Source organism: Equus asinus, chromosome X, assembly GCF_041296235.1.
Source record: "Equus asinus isolate D_3611 breed Donkey chromosome X, EquAss-T2T_v2, whole genome shotgun sequence".
In the NCBI taxonomy this organism is placed as follows: Eukaryota; Metazoa; Chordata; class Mammalia; order Perissodactyla; family Equidae; genus Equus; species Equus asinus.
The window spans coordinates 6,240,386-6,262,977 of record NC_091820.1 but is presented as its reverse complement, the minus strand read 5'-3'; the positions used below and the strand labels follow the sequence as shown (position 1 = coordinate 6,262,977).

The window sequence follows — 22,592 nt, the reverse complement described above, 5'->3', positions numbered from 1 at the left end:
TCACATGATCCCAACAGCCAGGAACCTGCCTTTGCCTGGCTGGAAGGCAGACTGGAGCTCAGGCGGGGCCGAGGCCCGGTCAGCAGTGGGAGCTCTATGAGCTAGACCGGAAGCTCAGGAGCCCCCGTGGTAACGAGGTGATGAGAACTGGCCAGGCCCGGTCTTCGCTGATTTCACTAAGTTCTCACCATGCTTTGACTTCAACTGAATTGTGGGCCTCGTTCCAGGTTGTCATTCTTCCAGTTGTTACTCTGCTCTGGCTTACCTCTTCAAGTACCTGGGGCGACAGGCATGACACTCTCCCACGTCTTCAAAACAAAGTCCAACTAGCATTGAGTAAGACTGGGAAATATTTTGAAAAAGTATATATTTTTAACGTAGTTAAAAATCAGCAAAGCAGAAACACATTTCTGTATATTCTCAAATCAGTGGTTCTCAACTGGGGGGTGGGGGTGCTACTGGCATCGAGTGGGTGGAGACCAGGGATGTTGCACAACATCCTACAGTGCACGGGACAGCCCCCACCACAAAGAATGATCCAGCCCCAAATGCCAATAATGTCAGAGTTGACATAAATGAAAACACGTTTTTTGAAAAGTGTTGCTCTATTCCACCCCCAGCTATCGTCTAGCATCATGTCTTCCCTAGGAGAAGGTTCCAGGAATGGGACTTCAGAATATTAACTTACAGGAGAATGCCTCCCAAAAGGTGACTATGGGTTCATTTCTGTTACGAAATAAAGAGAACCTGCAGTTCTCAGAGTGTCTACAATGGGTGCAAAGGGAAGAAACATAGCGGGGCGTTGCAAATGCCCAACGCGCTGAATCAGGGGCCCCAACCTTGGCTGCACATTAGAATCCCTGGGAGGCTTTCAAAAATTCTGATGCCCGGGCCACATCCCAGACCAAAGAGGCACAAATCTCTGGGGGTGGGACCCGGCGGCAGGAGTTTTGAAAGCTCCTGGAGTGATTCCAAAGTGGGGCCAAGCTGGAGCGTCAGGAGAAATGTGATTTAGGTGTGGGGCGAGTGGGGTCAGAGTGGGAAACCGAGGCCCACGAGCTGCAGCGTGGATGGTTTCTGGATTCTCAAGTGAGAGAGAATGAGAGAGCCGGGCGAGGAGGAGGAACTTTCCAGAGGAGCAGAAGGCAGGGCAGGCAGGAGAGCCATGTGGGGGGCCGCGAGGCGGATGTGGGTGGAGAGCAGCAACTGGCAGGAGGAGGGATGTAGGCGGGGACACTCACTGAAGCCAAGGCGCATGGGCGGAGCCAGGCTCGTGTCATTCCCAGGCTAGAGCCAGAGGACACGAGAGGCCGAGGCAGTGGTGTGGGCAAAGAGGTGGCCTTCATTTCAGAACACCTGAACCCAAGCCCAAGGAACCAACCTCAGGACCAAATAAGAAAGACCCCTGCTTTCCTGCGGACCAGCCACGGGCTGAGGAAGCGTGTTCAAATGAGAGGGATAAAATGGCGCTCACAGGGATGCGATAAACACTTTTCTACAGGCGTTAAGTTGACCGATGCCTGCACAAATCAGCCCTCAGCTAAATATTGATAACACGTCAGAGCATGTCCCTCTGAGCTAGGGACCTAAATTGTCTGCATTGAGTTAATGACATAGAAGGTGAAGATATTAGCAGAGAAGTGGGAGGAGGAGGCGGGAACGAGGTGACCTTTATGGAGTTCTCCTTCCACCTTATTTTAGAGTTAACTATAAGACCTGGTTAGTGAATAAGGATGCTGGAAACTTTTCCTGGAGTTGAAATCAGTTTCTCAGCCCCGGCACTGTGGGCATCTGCGGCTGGATTATTCTCCGTTGTGGGGCTGTGCTGTGTCCTGTAGGGTGTTGAGCAGCATCCTTGGCCTCCACCCACCAAAGTCTGGTAGCACCCACCTCCCTGAGTTGTGACAACCAAAAACATCTCCACACATTGCCTAACATCCCCTGTGGACCGATATTTTCCAAACTGGGGAGGGAGGGAGGGTTGCTTCAGCAGTGGTGAATTCAGTGGAGTAGGTGGGAACCAGCACTGAAAAAAATGAATGAAAGTGGATACACAAGTAAATGAGTTTGTCACACCGGCAAGGTAAGGGTGATGTCTTGAGCATTCGGTTTCCGTCAACTATGTAAACGTGTCGGTCCTGGGTCCCATGGGAACTGTGCTTTTGACTGTGGATGGTGGTTTATCAGGAGGGAAGGAACCCCAACAGAGCTCAGCTAAGTTAGGTGAGGTGAGTCGGAGGAAAATCATAGCCTGAGGAACCGGGGGTTAACCGCATAAATCACCAGTGAGCTCCATTTACGGATTATTTTGTAGGGTACGTGAGAAAGGTAGCGAAGCACACCGTCACAAGGATCGTCTGGGGCAGAACGCAGGAAGACAGAAAAGACTAGGACGAGCCTAAGTGCATGTACAAAGTGAGGAGGACTTACACACGCATAGGAGCAGGGTCACAGAGAAACGTCTCAAAGAAAGAGCCAGTGTCCAGCACAGGTTCACTCTAGCACGTGCCAGTTTTAGGGTGGCCTATTTTGAAGGTATTTGTCTTTAATAGGTCTGTGTCAGAGGCACCTTTTCACTTGGAGACACTGCCCACAAAAACTGTTATACTATTGCATTTAAAAAAGTTTTATTGAGATATAATTTACATGCCGTAAAAATCACCCACTGTAAGTGTACAATTGAGTGCTGTTGTTTTTTAGTACATGTAAAGTTGTGCAATCACGATACAACCAAATTTGAGAATATCTCCATCACCTCCAAAAGGAACCTGGTACCCATGAGCTGCCACTCCCCATCCCTCTCTGCTCACAGCTGGCAACAACCACTAAACTACGTCCTGCCTCTGTAGGCTAACCTTTTCTGGACACTTCATACAAATGGAATCACATGATATGTATGCAGCCTTTTGCGTCTCTGCATAACGTTTCTGAGGTTCAACCTGTTGTAGCAGGTATCAGGAATTCACTCCTTTTTATGGCTGAAAAATATTCCATTGCATGGATAGACCACATTTTGTGACTCTGTTTATCTGTTGATGGACATTTGGGTTGTTTCCACTTTGGGGCTTTTATGAAAAATGCTGCCGGGAACATTAGTCTAAGAGTCTGTGTGGATGTATGTTTCTTTTCTCTTGGGGATATATATATATATATATATATATATATATATATAATCGATCACATTGTAACATTGAAGTTGTTGATTAAAGGAACAAAACCCCACTATGTGAGTGTTCCAAAGAGGTACAAGAACAACTCTGGAGTTGGTTCCTGTTTACAACAGAGATAGAAGTTGGGGGGCGACCTTTGTGAAAGGAAAGCCTGTGCATTGTTCTCACATCTCTCTTTTTATATTCAGCATTCAAGTGAGGGAAGGAGAAGTAACTCAGGGAAACCACTTGCTCACCCAGTTCATGTGATGGGCACAAAGAGAGGAGATCTTGTGAGCCAATCACTGTGATACCCCCCCGGGCCTGTAAAGTTTGTCATTAACAGGAAGCAACTGTTGTCTTTTCACTGAGATGCCTCCATGTCGTCCCATTGCTTTGAGATTTGTGCCTTGAAAGTCACTCACTTTATACATAATCAGTGATAGCCACCATCCTGCTAAAATATGCATATGCATATAAACATTAAACTATATATTTAGCAGAGAATACGACAGAGGGGAACATCGCTGCCCCTCCCCATAAACATTTAGGCTTTGCTGGATATCCCCGGAAGGTGCCGGGCAGTGCTTTGGGAGGGCAAAGCAAGCAGAGTCAACACACTTACGCATGCTGAGAGGAAATTGTATTTATTTATTGCACTGAGGGTTGCGGAGAAAAAGGTTACTTATGTAAGTACACAGGAGGGGATAATTTAGGATATATTCTTTGAGGGTTCAACTAGAGGAATGTTCTACAATAGGGGAATGGTTAATAAATTCTAGCACATAAAATTCTGTTCGGTGGAATTTTAAGCCGTCATTAAAAGTATGCCTTTGAAAAATATTTAGTGACCCAGAAAAATAGTTTTAAGGCTAGGTAACAAAATCAGAATGTTAAGCTATTTATACAGTGTGAGCCCCATTTTACTACTCACCTCCCCTCTCCCTCAATTGCCATTTTTGGATGGAAAGTTTTCTGCGCAGAGAAAAACGACAGGCATGCAGGCAAACGTTAACACTGGTATTCTCTGGGAATTATTTTGTTGTACAGAAAATTGGCTGTGCTTTGTTTTACATTAGGAAGAGTAAACGTTCTTTAACATCTAAGTGGTAAAGCCACAGTAAAGGGACAAAGATTTCATCAGGTGGCTTCAGAATGACCTGCGAACATCTTTGATAACTTTGCGAATCCTCTCTTGCGTGGTAACACACCACCAGGGCCTTCTGAGGGTACAGTTATGGGCCCCCCCGAGACTCAGTTGCGCACAGCAGCTACAGGGGCTCCCTGGGGCTTTAATCACAGGACTAGGTAGTCAGAAGCAGTTAAATTGTGCTGCGGGACTCTTTTTGACATTCCACAGAATTCAGAGAAACTCTCCTGCGTCCACTGACGGACGGAGGGACCGGAAAAGTTTGGGCCTGAATTTCCCTTCCCTAGGCCCTCCACCTCCCAAGGCTCCCACGAGGCCCTCCCCCTCTAGGGGCTCCGCAGTACCTCTGTGTCCACACCCCTCCATCCCCAGGCCCTCCCGCCAGCTTCCCGGCGCAACCCCTCTGCTGCCCCAGTCCTAATTCACAGCGTCCTCGCCGCCGCAGCTGCAGCCCCCCAAGGGCTCTAGGATCCCCCGGGAAGAAACGGTGAGTCTGAGCAGTGTTTTGGGAGCAGAGCGTTTAGAGAAAGCCTGGTGGGCCGGCAGGCGTGGGGGGAGGGGCGGGGCGCTGCGAGTGCGCGGCTCTTCGAAGGTCGTCGGTAATTCCTTCCTCCCGGCGCTGGGCGCTGGCGGTGACCTCTTAACAAAGAACAGGTTCGGCCGCCTCCCCTCCCCCACCCGGGGGCCGAGGGGGCCGCGTGACCTTTCCTGGTCTGCCCCACCCTCGCCGAGAGGGGCTGGGGGAGGGGACGCACGGGGCTAGGGGGAGGGGAGACAGAAGGAGGTGGAGGGAGCTGGGGGCCGCAGTGGGAAGCCGAGAGGACGTGGGTGGGGGAGGGGAGCGGAGGAGGGAAGAGGGTGGGAGGAGGAGGGAGAAGGGAGTGGAGGAGGGGGGAAGGGAACAGAGGAGGGAGGGGGATGGGAGGAGGAGGAGGGGAGGAGGAGGAGGGGAGGAGGAGGAGGGGAGGCGGAGGAGGGAGGGGGAGGGGAGGTTAAGGAGAGAGAGGGTTGCGGCTCCACCCAACCCCATTCCGGGGACTCATTAAGATGCAATTGCCAATTTTTTTTTTTAAACCAGACTGTATAAATTTACAGTTTCCTTTTCAGCTGAAGCAGACAATGTTAAAACACATTAGATTTTGTTTCGGAATGCAAATTAAACATAGGCAAGCTCTTGGAAGGCTTAATTAAGGGCTTAACTAAATATGAGATTTAAAACATGGATGCTTGAGTAAGGCAGATCTTAGCCTGCTGGAAATGTGGCCCTTTTTTTTTTAACTTAAAAAGAAAATTGCTTAATAATAAGACGGCCCAGGCCTTCCTCGAACATAACAGGAAGTACTGCTTAAAAAAACATTTTTTTTTTTAAACAACCACTCGTCCACAGACGGGGAGGGGGGGTTTGAGGCTGCCACTGGGTGTTCCCAGTTCCAGCAGCTGAGCCGCCTGCCAGGACATCACATAGGGACCCCCAGAGCTTGCTCACTCTTACCCTCCAATCCCCAAGGAGCTGGAATCCAGAAGCAGGGGCGCGCGCCCCCCACCCCCTCGCAGGTGACTTTCCTAAACAGCTGCTTGTTAACTGGGTTTCCTTCTATCACCTTGCCCCTCTTCCTGCAGCCCCAAAGCGAAAACAACGAAGCAAACACCCAGAAAAGCGCCCCCCCAAAAGCCAAACAGAAAACACCCCCCAAACTGTGCATCAGCTGTTCTTGCTCATGTTATGTGAGCTTCGGCGGCTATTTTCTACTCTTTTCTCTCTCTGGAGAGATATTTAAGGCCTTGAAATGCCATTCTGTGCACACAACTTAAAAATGGTCTGGCACAGGGGAAAAATTGGCAAATGTATAGTTCACAATCTGTTACCTTCAATGTGAAGCCAGATTTAGTAAAAGCTCCATTGGCTCCCACAAGCCAGGGTCTGCAACGTCTTAAAAGGGTTTGGGGACTCGTCTGTGGGAGGCAGAAAGGGGAACCGAGAGGGAGAAGGCCGGATTTGAGTTTGCTGCACAGGGTGGTCCTGCACATGTTCAAGTTGAGTACGCCCTACCATTCAGTCTAAAGAGCCAGAAGTCTTGTGCATTTTAACTGCCTGGGCTGTCAAAATGGGGAAGGAAAAAAAAGGCCTGCTGCAAACCACAGAGTTTCTGTAGGGTCTCTGCGTTCTGACAGCTGAGCCGCGGACTGGGTTTGTGTGAGTCCGCTCCCGCTGCCATGTGGAAGTACCGCGGTGGGGCGGGAGGGGGAGGGGCGCGTAAACAACAGGAGTTGATTTCCCCAAGGTTCTGGAGGCTGGAAGTCCGAGATCCAGCGGTGGGCAGGCCTGGTTTCTCCTGAGGCCTCTGTCCTTGGCGTGTAGACAGCCGTCTTCTCTCTATGTGGCACATGGTGGTCCCTCTGTGTGTGTCTGTGTCCTCATCTCCTCTTCTTACAGCAACACCAGTCCTATTGGGTTAGAGCCCACCCTGATGTCCTCAATTTGATCGCCCCTTTAAAGACCCAGTTTCCAAATACAGTCACATTCTGCGGTACTGGGAGTTAGGATTTCAACATAGGAATTTCGGGGGGACCCAATTCAGCCCTTAACAGGGTTGGGGAGAACACTTAAGAGGCCCGATACAGGAAGGGGAGAGAGTGGGGCAGGAGCTCACATCCTTTCCACACCCTGACCTGGGGAGGCCCGTGGCCTCTCAGCACCTGAGCTGTGCAGGCTGGAGGGAGAAGTGGGGGGTAGGGGAGGACTGTCAGGGAGCGGGGGTGCGAGGGCAGCTGTTAACTGCCAGACCTGGGCCATGCGCCCATGACAGCTGCATTTTTAATTCTCTTTTCTGGGAGATGAGAGATTTTAAAAAAGATTACTTCTATATTCTGCCTTCACCACAGCCTGAAGGTCATTTGAAAATGCTGCTTGGGACGAATTATTCCTGAGTAATCTCTTTTTGGCAGGAGTGTGTCTTGTTTGTGTCCCCAGAGTTTGCCATAGTGCTTGGCACCTGGGAGGGGCCCTGGGTGTGTTTGTGGAATAAGCATGTGGGTTTTCAAGAAGTTAACTTAATCTTCATTGATCGTATGTGACAGAAACCACAAAGCCTTTGGTTGTGAAATGATTACTGGCAGTTATTAAAAAGAGACAGCGTTTTCTCCTCCTTGGTTGCTTTAACTGGGGAGAAATATTCTGGCTGCAGATGGTCTGATCTTGTGGATGTCCTCAAGCCGTCCTCAGGAAGGAGATGTCCAGACTCAAAAGTCTGTGGGAGCTTCCGTTGCAATGGCTTTTTTGAATCTTTGATTCCAATGGATGCGGCTGGAGAGAGCTGGGGAGCTCAGGATGCTTTTAAGTTTGTGCAGCTCAGCCTTGAAGTCCAGCCTTGGCAGTGTCAGCAGAAGCATAGGTGGTTCAATGACTCTCGGACATGATGATGGCGACATTCTTGGTCGTGACTGTCTTTTAATGGTCCTGGAGCCTGGCTGGCTGGGTCAGCTGTGGGCAAAGTTTGTCTTTCCCCCTGGGGGAAATCTGTTTCGTCCTGAACTCTCCCAGGACGTTCATGATCTTCCCCCTTTATTCAATTTAAGGAGCACACTGAGTTCTGTTTGTCCCCCGAGGCTCTGAGATGGAAGTTTCTGGTCACTGGGCACAGGCTGAGGGAGTTGGGTCAACCTGGCACCCTTCATTGTCCTGCCAAGCAGAATGTCACATTCTCTTCTACTGAACCATGCTGGCAGGGATCTATTAGCAGTCAGTTGCTATAAATTATGTATCTGAGCTGATGCAAAGCTTTGACCCAAACTTCCGGCAGGTAATTACTGAAAGGCCAAAGGTGGGGGGAATGGAATCATTCACTCTTTCTTTCAGTCTTTTTGCTTCCTTCTAAATTCTTGGGTCTTTTTGTGTATTTTGTTTGCCTTTGCTCTTTATTTGGGAGAGAAATGGAAAGGAAGAGAGGTGTTTGGAATATAGGAGTGAGAAATGAAAGGAAATTATTGCTTGGTGCCAGCACCAAAGAAAGGTGGACATATTTGTAGTGGATGTTGGTGGGTTCTGTCTGCGCCCCCGGCCACCCTGTCTTTTGGTTGAAAGAAGTGAAGTTTTCTCTCAGGAACCCCTGACTGTCACTCTCAGGCCCTGTGATATTGAGCTCCCGGGTGGACTTGGGGACCAGGCCTGGCCAAATAGCATCTCGTATCCCTTGGCTACTGTGACTGGATAGGAAAGCGTCCATGACCCATGATGATCCAGAGACAGCCACATGTGGGCTTTTGCTAGAATTACTGACAAAGAGGTTTGTTGGTTTGTTTGTTTATTATTTGCTTACTTGCTAGGGTTGCTAAGCTGGTAGCATGTAAACCTAGTGATGATAAAATCCATCTTCTTTATCAATCCCTGAGACTAAAGTTGGCACTGAGACACTGAGAAACATGGAACCAAGAAGTGAAGAGAGACAGACTCCATTAGGTAGCATTTGAGCACCTGGATCTAGCCAAGTCTGAAGGCCACCCATGAACTATCCAGTTGTATGTACCAATGTGCTCCTTTTTTTCCCTTAGTGGAATTTGATTTGGGTTGCTACTGCTTGCCACTGAAAAAAAATGTTCCTGGCTTATTAGAATACTAACCTCTATTTTGTAGAGAATTAAAATGCTAATGGAAGATTTCCCTCCTTTAATGTGACATGTTACTTAGGGACATAAAAGTACATTCAAGATACATACATTTTAATGAATAATAGAAAAAGAACAACTAGTAATTACCCAAGTCAAGAAGGAGAATGTGGCCAGCTGCTCAGGAGCCTGCCTTGGTCACCACCCATCTTTCCCCACTAGAAGTTACCGTTATTTTGACTTTGGGGATAATCGTCTCCTTGCTCTTATCTATAGTTTTACTCCACATCTGCACCCTTAAACAGAATGAACTTGGTATTAATGGAATCACATGCATGTACCTTGGCGGGTCTTGCCTTTGTCACTCAACATTGCGTTCGAGGTGTTCCTCTCTGCTATGGCTATAGCTTGTTCATTCTCAAAGCTATCCTAGCATCCAGCATGTGACTGTACCACAATGTATTTATCCATTAGGGAGTATTTTTTGTACCCGATGTTTACAGTAGAGAATTTATTGAAGTCATTCAGTCCAGCAGAGCTCATATTGGAAACAAACTGAAATGTTGTGTACCGCTCTTTGCGGAAGCCCAATCTTGAATCAGCCCAGCCATCTGCCATCCTTGGTCCACATCCAAGCTACTGATGGCTGCTAAAGAAAAATTGCGCAACCGAGTGCATTCACGTTACTACACATCATGATCTTCAACCCCAGCTGGGCCCTCAGGAGACCAAGCAGTTGTGCGAGTCCCTCTTCGGCTCTCTCTTCGTCCTCCAGTCCCAGTTGTGTCAGACCATCACAGCTTCTTCCCGGCCCCTTCTCTGTGCACCCTCAGCACGTGACCTTGTCTAATGGAGGTCATTAGGTAGAAAGTTGTTCATTTCTTCACGAGGCTGTGATGAATCTTACCTGAGGTGCCAGGAGTTAGGACTTGGACATATACTTTGGGGGTTGCTATGCCACCCACTACATGCCCCCTTGCTTAAAATCCTCCAGTGGTACCCTGTTTCCCTTTAGGGTATAACCTAAACCCCTTAGCCTGGAACACTTTCCCCAGCCTGCACAGCCTCATGGCTCCAGGCGGCTGCTCTGCTGTGTGCCTACCTTTCTCCCCGTGAGGGGATCTCGCGATCCGTCTCCCCCCATGCCTTATCCTTTTCATTAAGTCTCAGCTCTGCAATGCCCTCCTTCTTCCTGGACTTCCCATCTTTCTCCAAATCCACGAACTGCCCTGTGTAGACATCATCAGGAGGCCACACAACTGATAAACCACAGAGCTGAAAACCATCCCCAGAGCCAACCTACGCAGGTTGGAACCATGTGAAATTTTATAAGGAAGATTTCATCTCAAAAAAAAAGTCAAATACCCCTATGCATAAGTTATTTGTTAGTACGAAAAAAACCCCAAATCCTCATTAAAGAATTTGATTGCTTATGAAAATGACAACTGTGATTTCCCATTAGACAGAAATTGCTGATGCTGTCAACAAAGAAGGCGAAATATGAGTGTGGCTGTGGAATTTGAAGGTGTAACTGGTGATTACAGTAATATTTAAATAGAATTCTGTTTGTTGACACCTTAGGGCAAACTAACTGGACTGTGATGGGAATAGTCTAGATGATCCTGGATTTTAACAGCATATTTAAATTATAGCCCTGTCCACAGATAGCACTGAACGACCAGTATGACCAAAAAATGTGCTTGGTAGGGGGAACAATTTTTGGAACTTCAGATCATGGGGGAAAAGCAGACGTGGCATCTGCTAGGTGCCAGGAACACAGGAACAAAATTTGCCATTAACAGTGTACTGTGGATGACATTTTATAGCTATTTGGTTGTAGTTCAGTTTTTATATATTTATTTTTTATTGTGGTAAAATATACATAACACAAAATTTACCATTTTAACCATTTCTGAGTGTACAGTTCGGTGGCATTAAGTATATTCACAATGATTTTATTTCATCTTACTGAGGAATTCTAGAATGACTATAGCATAACTTAAAATTGGCTTGAAAGTGCAGACATTTGGCAGTCTATTTTTTTTAAACCTACGAGAGAAAGAAATCTTTAGGTCCAATAACACATTTGGGAATTTGATGGGCTATTTTCTCAATGTTCTCCCAGTACAGAGAGAAGAAAAAGCGAGTTTATAAGCCTGTCGACAAGCTGCAGGCTATTGTTTTTGCAGTGCATTTTGTGCGTTCTATTTTGGAATGAGCTTTCTGGTTTGTAGGATGAAAGAATCTCAAGATAAAGTGGGCAAGCTGTCAGGAAAATAAGACGGAAACATGGTACCCATCCAAATGGAGAGCTGTGAGAACTCGATGAGAGTCCACGGAATTCTGGACCCTGTACAAGTCCTTCTAAAGCCTTGCCTGGTAACTGAAGCTATAAGCTGAAATAACAAGAAAAACACGGAGAACTTTGAAAATTCTCGTGGCTCCAGATGGGGTGGAATTATTTCAGTCTTCTCCTGGATTTGAATGTTCACTTGACCACATTAATGTGCACACAGTTTTCAAAAATTTTTGTTCCAACGAAAAGATAACCCTCAGTCTGCACAGAAACACATTTTGAACGATCATTAAATAAAGGATGGATGGTGGAGTGCTTCGAATCTTGAGCTCCAAAAGTAAATTCATTTGAAAAAGCGCGACATGAAGGGTCTCTGTTCTTTCTGTGAGAAAGTTTCCCCCAAATGATTTTCCAAGATGAGTAAAAGGAAAAGTGCATGATCGTAGCTGTCACTAGATCATTTTCTCTTCGTGTTTTGGGCCTACTCTTACTTGGTCAAGTTGTGTAGACAGCGTTGACCATGCTGCAATGGCCAAGCGATTCATTCGTCTGCTGAGTCCTGACTGCCAAACCGAGTCTTTCTTTCACCTGGTGACACTGTGGCAACCATCCGACTTTCATCTTGTGCTCTGAACTCTGTTAGAACGGCCTTAAGAAGGGAGCACCTTGGGAAGGCTCTGTGATGGAGGTTATTGAATTGTGCCACCAAATTTTTGACTATAGGACAGAGAACACACAAGGCTTAGTTTTTACAACTTGGATTTCTATGTGGAGACAGCTCTCACGTTCTAAAATTCCTCTTTGCTCATCTCACTATGTGTTCCCTAGCTCTGCACCTCAGGGCTTCCAGAAGGGCTGGCCTACTTTCCTGGAAGCAGAAAGGAGACAGTCATTTTTTTTTTCCTGCAAGATTAAGAAAAGTTATTTGTAGTCCATTCGTATTGTGACTCTTGATTGTGTGGACTCTGCATTTTCTCCCTAAGGCATTCCTAGTGTCTTGGTGGGACAACACACTTTTTTTTTTTGAGGTTGTGATAGTTTACAACCTTGTGAAATTTCAGTTGTGCATTATGATTTGTCAGTCATCTTATAGGTGCGCCCCTTTGCCCTTTGTGCCCACCCCACCCCCCTTCCCCGTGGTAACCACTAATCTGTTCTCTTTGTCCATGTGTTTGTTTATCTTCTATGTGAGTGGAGTCATACAGAACACACTTTTTTTTTTTTTTTAAAGCAAAACCTTCTTAAGAGGAAGATTGCATCTGCATTTTGAGTTGGGGACTCCTTCGTTGGTGATGGCGTTGCTGCCTTGTATGGAGGGGCACAGCCTGGCCTTCTGCGGGACACCTGGCAGCCTTGGGCTGGATGGATTCAGCAGTAATTGATCTCCGAGCCAGTGAGTGTGCGCAGCACCAGCAATTTTCAAAATGCACGGAATGGCGGCGTGAGGCACCCAAGCTGGCGGAGGAGCTAGGACAGAGCCCCTCTCTGCTGCCTCCCGCTGGAATCTGGACAGAGCAGGAAAATTCAGGGGCTGAGAAGTCCCGGCACCCACTGACATTAGAATTTCAGACACACAATCAATGATGTTTCAGTGTAAGTATGTTCCACATCTTGCTTGGGATATGCTTAGAATGAGCAGAAAGTCTGTTATCTTACATTTTATTTGTATGAAGCTAGAGCGTTCATTGAAAATTTCACTCTTTTTCTCCTCTCACTTAGCATGCCCTTTAGACCTCCAGGGACCAATGTGGCGGCCACTGGTCACAAGCGGCTACTGAGCTCCTCAACTATGTTTAGTCTGAATTGTTATGTGACTTCCCAGAAAGACTTCCAAGACTTTGTATGAAGAAAAAAACAACCTAGGGAAATTCTTTCATAATAACTTCTTAATATTGTCCATGTGCTGAAATAATACTGTTTTGCATATATTGGGCTAAAATATATTATTAAAATTAGCTTCACTTGTTTCTTTTTATTTTTTTAATATGGCTGCTACGTAAGTTAGACTTACATATGCTGCCTGCATTCTATTTCTGTTAGACGACAACACTTTTAGAGCAGGGACTGCCAATTTTTTCTGTAAAGGGCCAGATATCAACCATTTTAGGCTTTGTGGTAGATAGGATCTCTGTTGAAAGTTCTCAACTTGGTCCTTGTAGCCAGGGACAGTCTGTAAACAAATGAGTGTGGCTGAGTGCCAATAAAACTTTATTTATAAAAACAGGCAGCCCCTTATTTGGCCCACCGGTGTGGTTTGCTGATCCCTGCTTGGGGGACGTAGGGTTTTTATTTATAACTTTTGAATGGAATATTTCCATGTCTCTTAGCCTCATTGATTTGGACAGAGTGAGAAATATTTGTAAGGGGACAATTTACCTTTTTCAAGATGGTTCAAATACTAAATAGGAAAGTATTGATGGGATATCGATTTTTTTAATAAAGGAGAAGGAAAAGCATGAATATGGCCTCTAGTGTGTGGGTCTGTGCTTGTGTCACAGCCTCCTGGACATGCGTACGGGGAGGGATAGGTCAGCTGTCATCTCTCCTGTGGAGCAAAGACAAACCGGCGTACACATTTCATTCTGAATGCTGTAGAAATGTGAGGGCTCACTTCACCCACGATCTGTTTGAAAAGTAGCAACATCATCTAACAGATGTTAAAGAGATGAAATAACAGTAATGGGGGCTTCGATGCTGGTAAAGCGAAAGGAATTTTTACAAAGAGCTGCTGAAGTAGTAAATCCCTTTTCTCACCCAATTAAAACGTTTTATCTTCTGAGAGCATGGCATGATGTAATTTAGAAGAATTGATTTCCACGTGATTGGAAGATGCCCTGAAATGTAAAAGCTGTTCAGGATGACATTAAGAAAAAATACCGACGACAGGTGCAGATGTATTTTGGGAGGTGGGCTGGGGGATTAGACCCGTCAGCCACGACTTGTTGGTAAATGAGGGGCTCGTATGGTTTTCTCCTGATGAGGGACGTTTAGAAGTACTTCAGGAATAAAAAGATCATAAACGAAAGTGTAAGCCCAGGAAATTTCTAAATTAAAGTTTGATTTATTACCTATTTCCTGCTCTTCTTGTCAGTGTTGAGGGAAACTGGAAACAATTTATGCCGCTTCCGTTTTGCAGTCTGTGAATTGTGCCTGAGTGGCAATGTTTAAGTTGAATTTCTGTTCTCCGTGTTATTTTCCTTTTGGCCCTGCCATGTAAACGTTATTTTGCTTAAGTAGCTGGGACCTCCTGTGGGGTTGGGTTTGGGCGAGTGATGGGAGCGCTTTGAAATGTGAACGTTTACAACCTTCAGGGATTGCAATGAATGGCTTGTTCACATGAGTGCGTATTTGGGGGCATCTAGCCCATGTCTTGCTTTTCATTAATTTGTGCAAAGTCTAGATATTCTACTGGAAGAAAAGTAACTAAAATTTAGTGTATACTACTGTGCAATGGGTACTTAATGCAGGACTTTACATATATTATTTTATTTCACCATCAAAATTACCTTTTGAATAGTACTAAAATACAAAATCTATAGTAATATAAAACATACAAAATTGTGATATAAATTAATATATATGACAATTTAAAAAATTGACTCCATTTTATTCTCTAACTAAACCATATATGCATTTCTAAGTGATATAAATGGAGACACAAATTATCCATCTGATAATTTCCAAATTATCAGTCTAATAATTTCTAAACTATTTGTTACCTTTTAGAAATTGTTGGTGGGATCTTTTATTTAATAAGGCTGCCACTAGCAGAATGATGGCAGGATTCTATAGATGCAACTGTGTTCTGTTATTCCAAGGATGCTGTAGATTGAATGTTTGTGTCTCCCCAAAATTCATATGTTAAAATCTAACTCCCAAGGTGATGGTGTTGGGGGTGGGGTCTTTGGGAGGTGATGAGGTCATGAGGGCGGAGTCTTCATGAATGGGATTAGTGACCTCGGAAAAGGGACCCCAGAGAGCTCCCTCGCCCCTCCCATGAGGACGCAGTGAGAAGGCGGCCTTTTATGAACCAGGAAGCCAGCCGTCTTCACCAGGCACTGACTCTGCATGCACCTCTGCCTTGGGCTTCCAGCCTCGAGAACAGTGAGAAATAAATGTCTGTTGTTTATAAGCCACCCAGTCTATGGTACTTCGTCACAGCAGCCCAGGGGGCCCAAGACAAGGACTTTCCCATTAAAATGATCGTCATTAGGGTCCTAGCCCTGCGGGCTGTGTTTCAGCCACAGGGCAGGTGGGTGTGTTGCCTGCCTGTCATTTACAGGGCTCATCCGGACAGCTTGTGTCTCAGCCTTGCCCAAGTGTCACCACGAAGGCGGGCTGCCTCCACACCTGCTCTAGGCCCCTCCGATGCTGGACGTCTCCAGATCAACAGGTGGGTGCCACACCTGTCTGGCCATTGACACCTGTGTCCATTCAGTAGCTGCCAGGGGCTTCCGGCATCAGCATCCTTTCAGGGCCTTAAAAAAAAATCTGAGATCCAGTTAAGAATTGTGCACTGCATTTGGCTTTGACTTTGTAAATTCCTTTAATCTACAACAGCCTGTCTGCCTTTAGTGGTTTTTTTTAGTGTTACTGACTTTTTTGAAGAGTCCAGGCCGATTGTGTTCTGTAATGTCCCATGGTCTGTATTTGTCTGATTATTGCCTTTTGATTTGATTCAAGTTGGACATTTGGGCAAAACACTGCAGAGGTGATGTTGCATCCTTTTCATTGCGTTCTCCCAGGAGGATCAAATGGTCCAGTTGTCCTTTATTGCTTTTGCCGAGCTTGGTGAGTTGGTGGCGCAGTCTTCTTTTTCCCGGGTATGCAGGTGCCTTCTTTCCTGTGTAAGGAATGAGTCAACTGAGGACGATAGTTTGGGACCGTGAATATCTGCTCATACCCATTCCCTGTCTTTTCCTATTTGATGCATTACATTGGTGGTTCCAGAATGGTGAATTGCTAATTCAATCATTTCTTCTACAAGTTCCTTTTTTCATTTTTTCCCCAGCTTTACTGAAATGTAATTGACATATAACAATATGTAAATCTGAGGTATTCCACAAATTCTTAGCTGAACTTCTATGAAGAAGAGCTTTACTTCTGCATCCCCAACTTTTCAGCATCATTATAGCCTCATGGCTCATTTTTGTTGTTGTTGTTACATGTGTTATAATCAATTAGCATCGTTCTTCTTTTTGTTTTTTTGAGGAAGATTAGCCCTGAGCTAACATCTGCTGCCAATCCTCCTCTTTTTGCTGAGGAAGACTGGCCCTGAGCTAACATCCGTGCCCATCTTCCTCTACTTTACATGTGGGACACCTACCACAGCATGGCTTGCCAAGTGGTGCCATGTCCGCACCCGGGATCTGAACCCGCGAACCCCGCGCCGCTGAAGCAGAACCGAGAACTTAACTGCTGCGCCACCTGGCCGGCCCCAGCATCGTTATTCTTTTGGATGCTCAGATTGTCCCCAGACTGGCCAGTGGGAGTCCTTTTTGCCACCATCACTCTTAAAAGGCAGATTTTTTTTCCCCCACTGAACTTCCTACATGTGACACAGTTAAAAAAATTCACATGGACTTGCTGTTTCTGATATTACTGCATTTTGCCCAATCTTGTACTTCAGGCAGAATTTACACCATTTAACTTGCCAAAGATGAACGTCTCAGGCAATGTTGGCACTGAATGGCATTACTATGCTAGGTGAAGTTGCGCTGGACCACAGGGAAATTTTATTTTGATAAAGCATTGTGGTTTACCTATTTAAGTCAAGACTCAAGTTTGTAGAGAATTTTATGACAGCAGACCTTTGCTGACCGACCTCAGGAGTTTTTCCATCAACATATAAGACCAAGCGCCAACTCTTAGTGGTGTGGTTGGGAAGAAAGGCATTTTTTGAAAAGACATAACAAAATAGAGATTTCATTGTGGTACTTCTTGTTGGTGTGTGTGTGCCTGGCTCCATTGTAGGTGGTGTGTGTGTGCACCGCTCCAATGTAGATAGCTTGCATGCCTCTGTGTGTGTATGTTTCTCCATATATGTCTCTGTGTGTGTGTGGCTGGGCGTGTGCACAGTGCTCCATTTGAGACGGCTTGTCAGCTTGTGTGTGTGCATGCTTTGCTCCATTGTAAGGTACTTGAGCTCAGGAGAAGCTATTTGGCTCTCCATGATGATGCTCTCAAGCTACTTTTTAAGTGTAATTTTACTCTTTCCTGCATTCCTTTCATGCACAGGGTCACTGAAGATGGTTACCATCAATTTATATTGAAAACGTTCTTCCTTTACTGTCATTTGAGGAACTATTTCTTTATATTTGCGTACCCCTGATGCAACACAAAGGCATTTCCTCCTCTGATAGGCACACTTCACAAGCTGAGCCTGAATCAAATGAAATGGTTTAAGTTAGCTTCCATGAGGCAGAAATCGTCATTCTAAACTCATCCTTAGAAGTGGAGTAAAAACACATCTGGGGGAAAATTACTAAGAGCTGCTGTGTGGTTCCCATTACATTCTCTTCTACTTCTGAGACTGGGGGGTGGAGGGAATCACGGGTTGGATAATGTATTACAGAGATGTGGCCTTGTTTGTGCTTGATTATGATGATGGCAGTGTAATTTAGTGCATCGTGTGAGCATGCTAGGAATGTTAAAGCTTCTGATCCAGTCAAGATTTTCCCTTAGCTTGCTTGTTAATCAGGCTCAAAAAGCACTAGAACCTTTTGCTAAGTTAGTAAAATATCAAGAATAATTACAGTGTGTAAAAATAGCAGGAGACTAGAACAGTAGGTCAAATAGTTAAAATACATTTTGCAATCCAGTATGTGCAATCTCCCTTTTCTTTCCAAAGATCCTTCATGGTGTCTTTTCCTGGGTTCCCACTGCATTAGTGAGGACAGGCTGTGTAATGGTGCAGTAACAAAACAGACCCAGTGACTTAAAAGGAAGCTTATTTCTTGCTCTTGCTACAGGTCACTGTAAGTTGGCTCATTGTAGTCACTTGGGGACAGAGCAGATGGGGAGATGGGGAAAAACAACAACTGCATTGTAAAGCATCCCCCTGAAACATCATCTTTTCTCACCTTCATTTGTGGAAACAAGTCACATGGCCACACCAGAGTTCCGTTGGATGGGGCTGTTTCATTCTTCCGTGGTGGGGGGGGGTCCTGGGATGTTGGTGAGCAATACTACATGATACCACACTAGTTATCAGGATCTGATACATTAAAGTGCTCTAAGTCTATGACATAATCATGGTAATGGCATGCCTATCAAATCCAGATTAGTAATAACTGTGATATTTAAGGGGTGCCAAGAGGCTAAACATAGTACTGTGTTCTACACCATAAAGTCACCCTGGAGCCTTTGCTCATTTTCTCCCTGTGAGTGATCAAATACTTGGAATTCTTTGAAAATATCTTTGGGGCCTGCCCTGTGGTGTAGTGATTAAGTTCAGTGTGCTCCACTTTGGTGGCCCTGGTTCATGGGTTTGGATCCTGGGCGCAGACCTACACCACTCATCACCCATGTTGTGGTGGCAACCCACATACAAAATAGAGGAAGATTGGCACAGATGTTAGCTCAGGGCGAATCTTCCTCAGCAAAAAAAAAAAAAAAAAAAAAGGTCTAGGTCCTAAATGTTTCACAGTTGATTTCTTAGGAGTTTTTCTTAAAAAAAAAAAAAATGGAAAAGGAAAATTAATTTTTTAATATATAAGTAAAAGAATCTTGTTGGTAAGAATTTAGCAAATACAGAAAAGTATGAAAAAAGGATAAAATATACTTATTGTTCCATCACCCTGAGGTTGAGAGTTTTTGTTCAGGGGACACACGCATGGTGTAGATGCCACTGAATTAAAAAAAAAAGACATCCCATTTCAAAAGAATTTGTATTCCTCTGATTACTAAAAAGGTTGAGCATTTTCCCCCAGATGTTTAGAATTGTGTGTATTTGTTCTCTTATGTTTGTCTGTTCCTTTCTGTGTAGGGCTATTTTGAGTGTAAGTGACAGAGACTCAGGTCTAAGTTGCATTGGTCACAAAGAGCATTGGCTCAAGTGAGTGAGGACAGAGGGGTAGCTGGTTTCTGGAGCAGCTGGAAAGAGGGATTCCGAGGCCACCGTTGCTCACAGAGGTGCCCCGTGGGTCACTTCTGCTTCCCTTTAGAGACCGGTTTTGTTCTCCTCCATGGGTGCTGCTTCTCCTGCCGAGCAGTGGACGTGGCGGCCAGCATGTCCGAGGCTTAGGTCTGTAGCTGCGCCGACAGGGAGGGATTCCATCAGACCCAGTGGACCCAGCTTGGTCCCAAAGCAAACCTGCAGGACCAGTCAATGGCGGATGCAGGAGAAAGGAGGTGCACTGGCCATGCCCTTCACCATTTCACTTTAAAAAAAGAATTTTTCACTGAAACAAGTACTACATTCATACATATTGGCTGCTGGATTTTCAAATAATCTATGGAAAGATATGGTCCACCTCATGTATCACCTGCAGATTCCTCCTAGAGGTGCCCATTACTGGTTGGGGTATAGCCTTCTCAAGCATTTTCTGTGTATTTACATAGTTGAGTGCTTATGTATACAAATCCTCCAGAAATGACTAGGTGTTTTTGGGGAGAATTGATGGATTGTAGATTACTTTCCCAGGGCTGCTGTAACAAAGTACTCAAATCTGGCTGGCTTAAAACAGCAGACATTTATTGTCTCGCAGTTCTGGAGGCCCGCAGTCTGAACTCATGGTGTTGGCAGGGCCACGCTCCCTCTGAAGGCTCTGGGGGAGGGTCCTTCCTGCCTCTTCCAGCTTCTGTGGTTTGCTGTCATTCTTTGATGTTCCTTGGCTTGTAGATGCATCACTCCAGTCACACGGCCGCCTTCACATCATCTTCCCTCTGTGTGCATCTGTCTCTTTGTCTAAATCCTCCCTTTTTATAAGGACACCAGTCATACTGGATTAGGGCCCACCCAATGAGCTGAATTTAACTTGATTACCTTGGTAAAGGCCCTATTTCCAAATAAGGTCCCATTCTGAGGTAATGGGGGTTAGGACTTCAACCTGTCTTCTTTGTGGGGACACAATTCAATCCATAACAAGTTGAAAATATGATTTTTTAAAACTCAATGGTATCTTCATCTATATATTGTTTCACAAGTTGCTTCTTTTGGGCAACAATAATCTTGGAGTGTTTTCAACATCAATGCGTTCACTTCTGCTTCATCCTGTATCTCTGCTGTGCAGTTTCTGTAGCACAGCCCTTCCAGGGTTTCTTTCATGGACAGTCTTATGAACAAGTGAAAGTATTTCACTAGGGTGAACAGCAAGAATTTTAATTGTAGGGTCAAAGGTCATGTGTATTTAAAATTTTAATAGATGTTGCCAATTGCCTTTCAAAATGCCCTCCCACATGAGGGCTTAAGGGTACCTCGTCCGCTGTCTTCACTAAGACTTGAGACTGCTCGATGTTTCACTCAATTTTTGCCAATCTGAAATAGTATTTCATTATACTTTAAATTTCTCAGGTTACTAGTTAAGTTGAGCATCTTTTCACATCTTTGCCAGCTTTGTCTATTTCCTGTTCATAAAGTGGCAATTTGTATCCACTCCTTTTGCTTTTGCTTTATTGAGTTGGCAGTGGCTTGCCTATAGATTCCTGAGAGTTCTTTAGATGTTGAGCATATTAACCTCTTTGTAGTTTTTTTTGCTATGTTTTTCCTTTTAATTTTAAATTAAAAATATTTGAAATTAAATATAGTAAAGTCTATAGATCTTTTCTCTGTGATTTCTTCTATTGCTTTTATGCATAAGCAACTCCTTCCACATTTGTCTAGGTTTGTATGGCTGTATCGTCAACAGCTTGCATTTTCATCTGTCTGGCCCTTTTGTGGCTGAGTTCTAACTTTGATGATCTCAGTTGACAAGATCAGGGGTTGGTAAACTTTTTCTGAAAAGAGGCAGATAGTAAATATTTTAGGTTTTGAGGACCGTATGGTTTCTGTGGCAACTACTTAACTCTGCTGTTGTAGCCAGAAAGCGACCATAAACAATACCTAAATGAACGGCTGTGTCTGTGTTCCAATAAAACATTCTTTTTTTTCTTTCTTTTAACAAAAACAAGCGGCAGGCTGTAATTTGCTAACCTCTGGACTAGACAACTGCCAAATCTCCCATTCAGCCAGCTTATTTCGGCACACCAGTATCCCTTACTTAGAAATAAGCAATATATACATAGTGTGATTGTCGTTGCAAAATCAAATGGCCCACAATTAATTAATGGCTAGCTGCAAAATAGTTTTTTGCATACATGGACTCAATAAATAATACAGTTATGTGATTGCATGTAAGTCCTATTTCCTTCTGTGTATTTGGGTCTGAGATTCCTTCATTTGTCGAAAGACAAATGGATGAGCCGAGTGACAGGGGCCTTATAAATGCCTCATGTTGAATGTGTGAGATTCTACTTTGCAAAGAAAAGGAAACACTGATAGAGTTATCCTGCCGACTTGGGAAAACTGATAGCTTCAGATAAGTGGGATTAGCTGTCGTTTTAAGGAAATAAACATCTCGGTGACACAGTTAATGGAAAAGCAACCATGGAATTGATGAAATTTAACTAGAAATGTACCCTCTTCTCTTGAAAATTTTGATTTGCTCATTGAATGATTACAAATGAGCTAGATAGCATGCAGTACATTTCTTGCCAGTATCCTATGTCGGACCTGGGTCCAAACCCAATTATTCTTGGCTTATGAAGGGAGTTCTGAAGAGTCAATGGTGGTGAGGTTTGGGAACCTCCAGGGTAAGCATCACCCGAAGCATTGGTTACACAGGCAGATTACTGCTTCTGAAGCTCTCGGTCCCCCCCTGGCTATAGTAGGAGTATGATACAGTTTGTTGAATGAATGAACAAATTCCTGGTCCCATGTTAGTCTCCTGACCCAAACTCTCTGAGGGCTGGTGCCTGGGAATCCGCATTGAGACGAGTCCTTTGTGATCCTTCTGAGATAGCCTTACAGTCTGAGAACGCTTTATATAAGGTTTCACATCCCAAAATTAACTGACAGCAAGTCTAATCAATTGTAGGAGCTATTCTCAACTTATCCATTTTATGTCTAGGGCAAAGAGTGTTGGGGATATTTATGCCTGATTGTAGGAAATGACTCAATGGAAAAAGTGACTTTATGTTTTCAACTTAAATTTATCTCTCTGTTGGTTGTTTCAACCATATCACAATTCTGTCTTTAAAATGTTCTGATGATTACTAAGACCAAGATTGTTACTAAAATTAACTCTGATGGTTGGTTTTTGCTTTATTTTACTCCTAATCCCTCTTAGTAACATTAACCTCAAGTTACTTGGCAAAAACAAAACAAAACAAAACAAACATACACAAAAAAACTGAG

General features: G+C 44.8%; 1 long non-coding RNA gene across 1 annotated transcript; it reads left to right on the top strand.

The window, feature by feature from the left end:
- The first annotated feature begins 5,714 nt into the window (after positions 1–5,714).
- LOC139042735 (uncharacterized) lies at positions 5,715–13,654 on the top strand. The gene is made up of 3 exons (XR_011499801.1): positions 5,715–5,853; positions 12,429–12,790; positions 12,917–13,654. It is a non-coding gene; the product is annotated as an uncharacterized lncRNA (long non-coding RNA).
- The last annotated feature ends 8,938 nt before the right edge of the window (positions 13,655–22,592 follow it).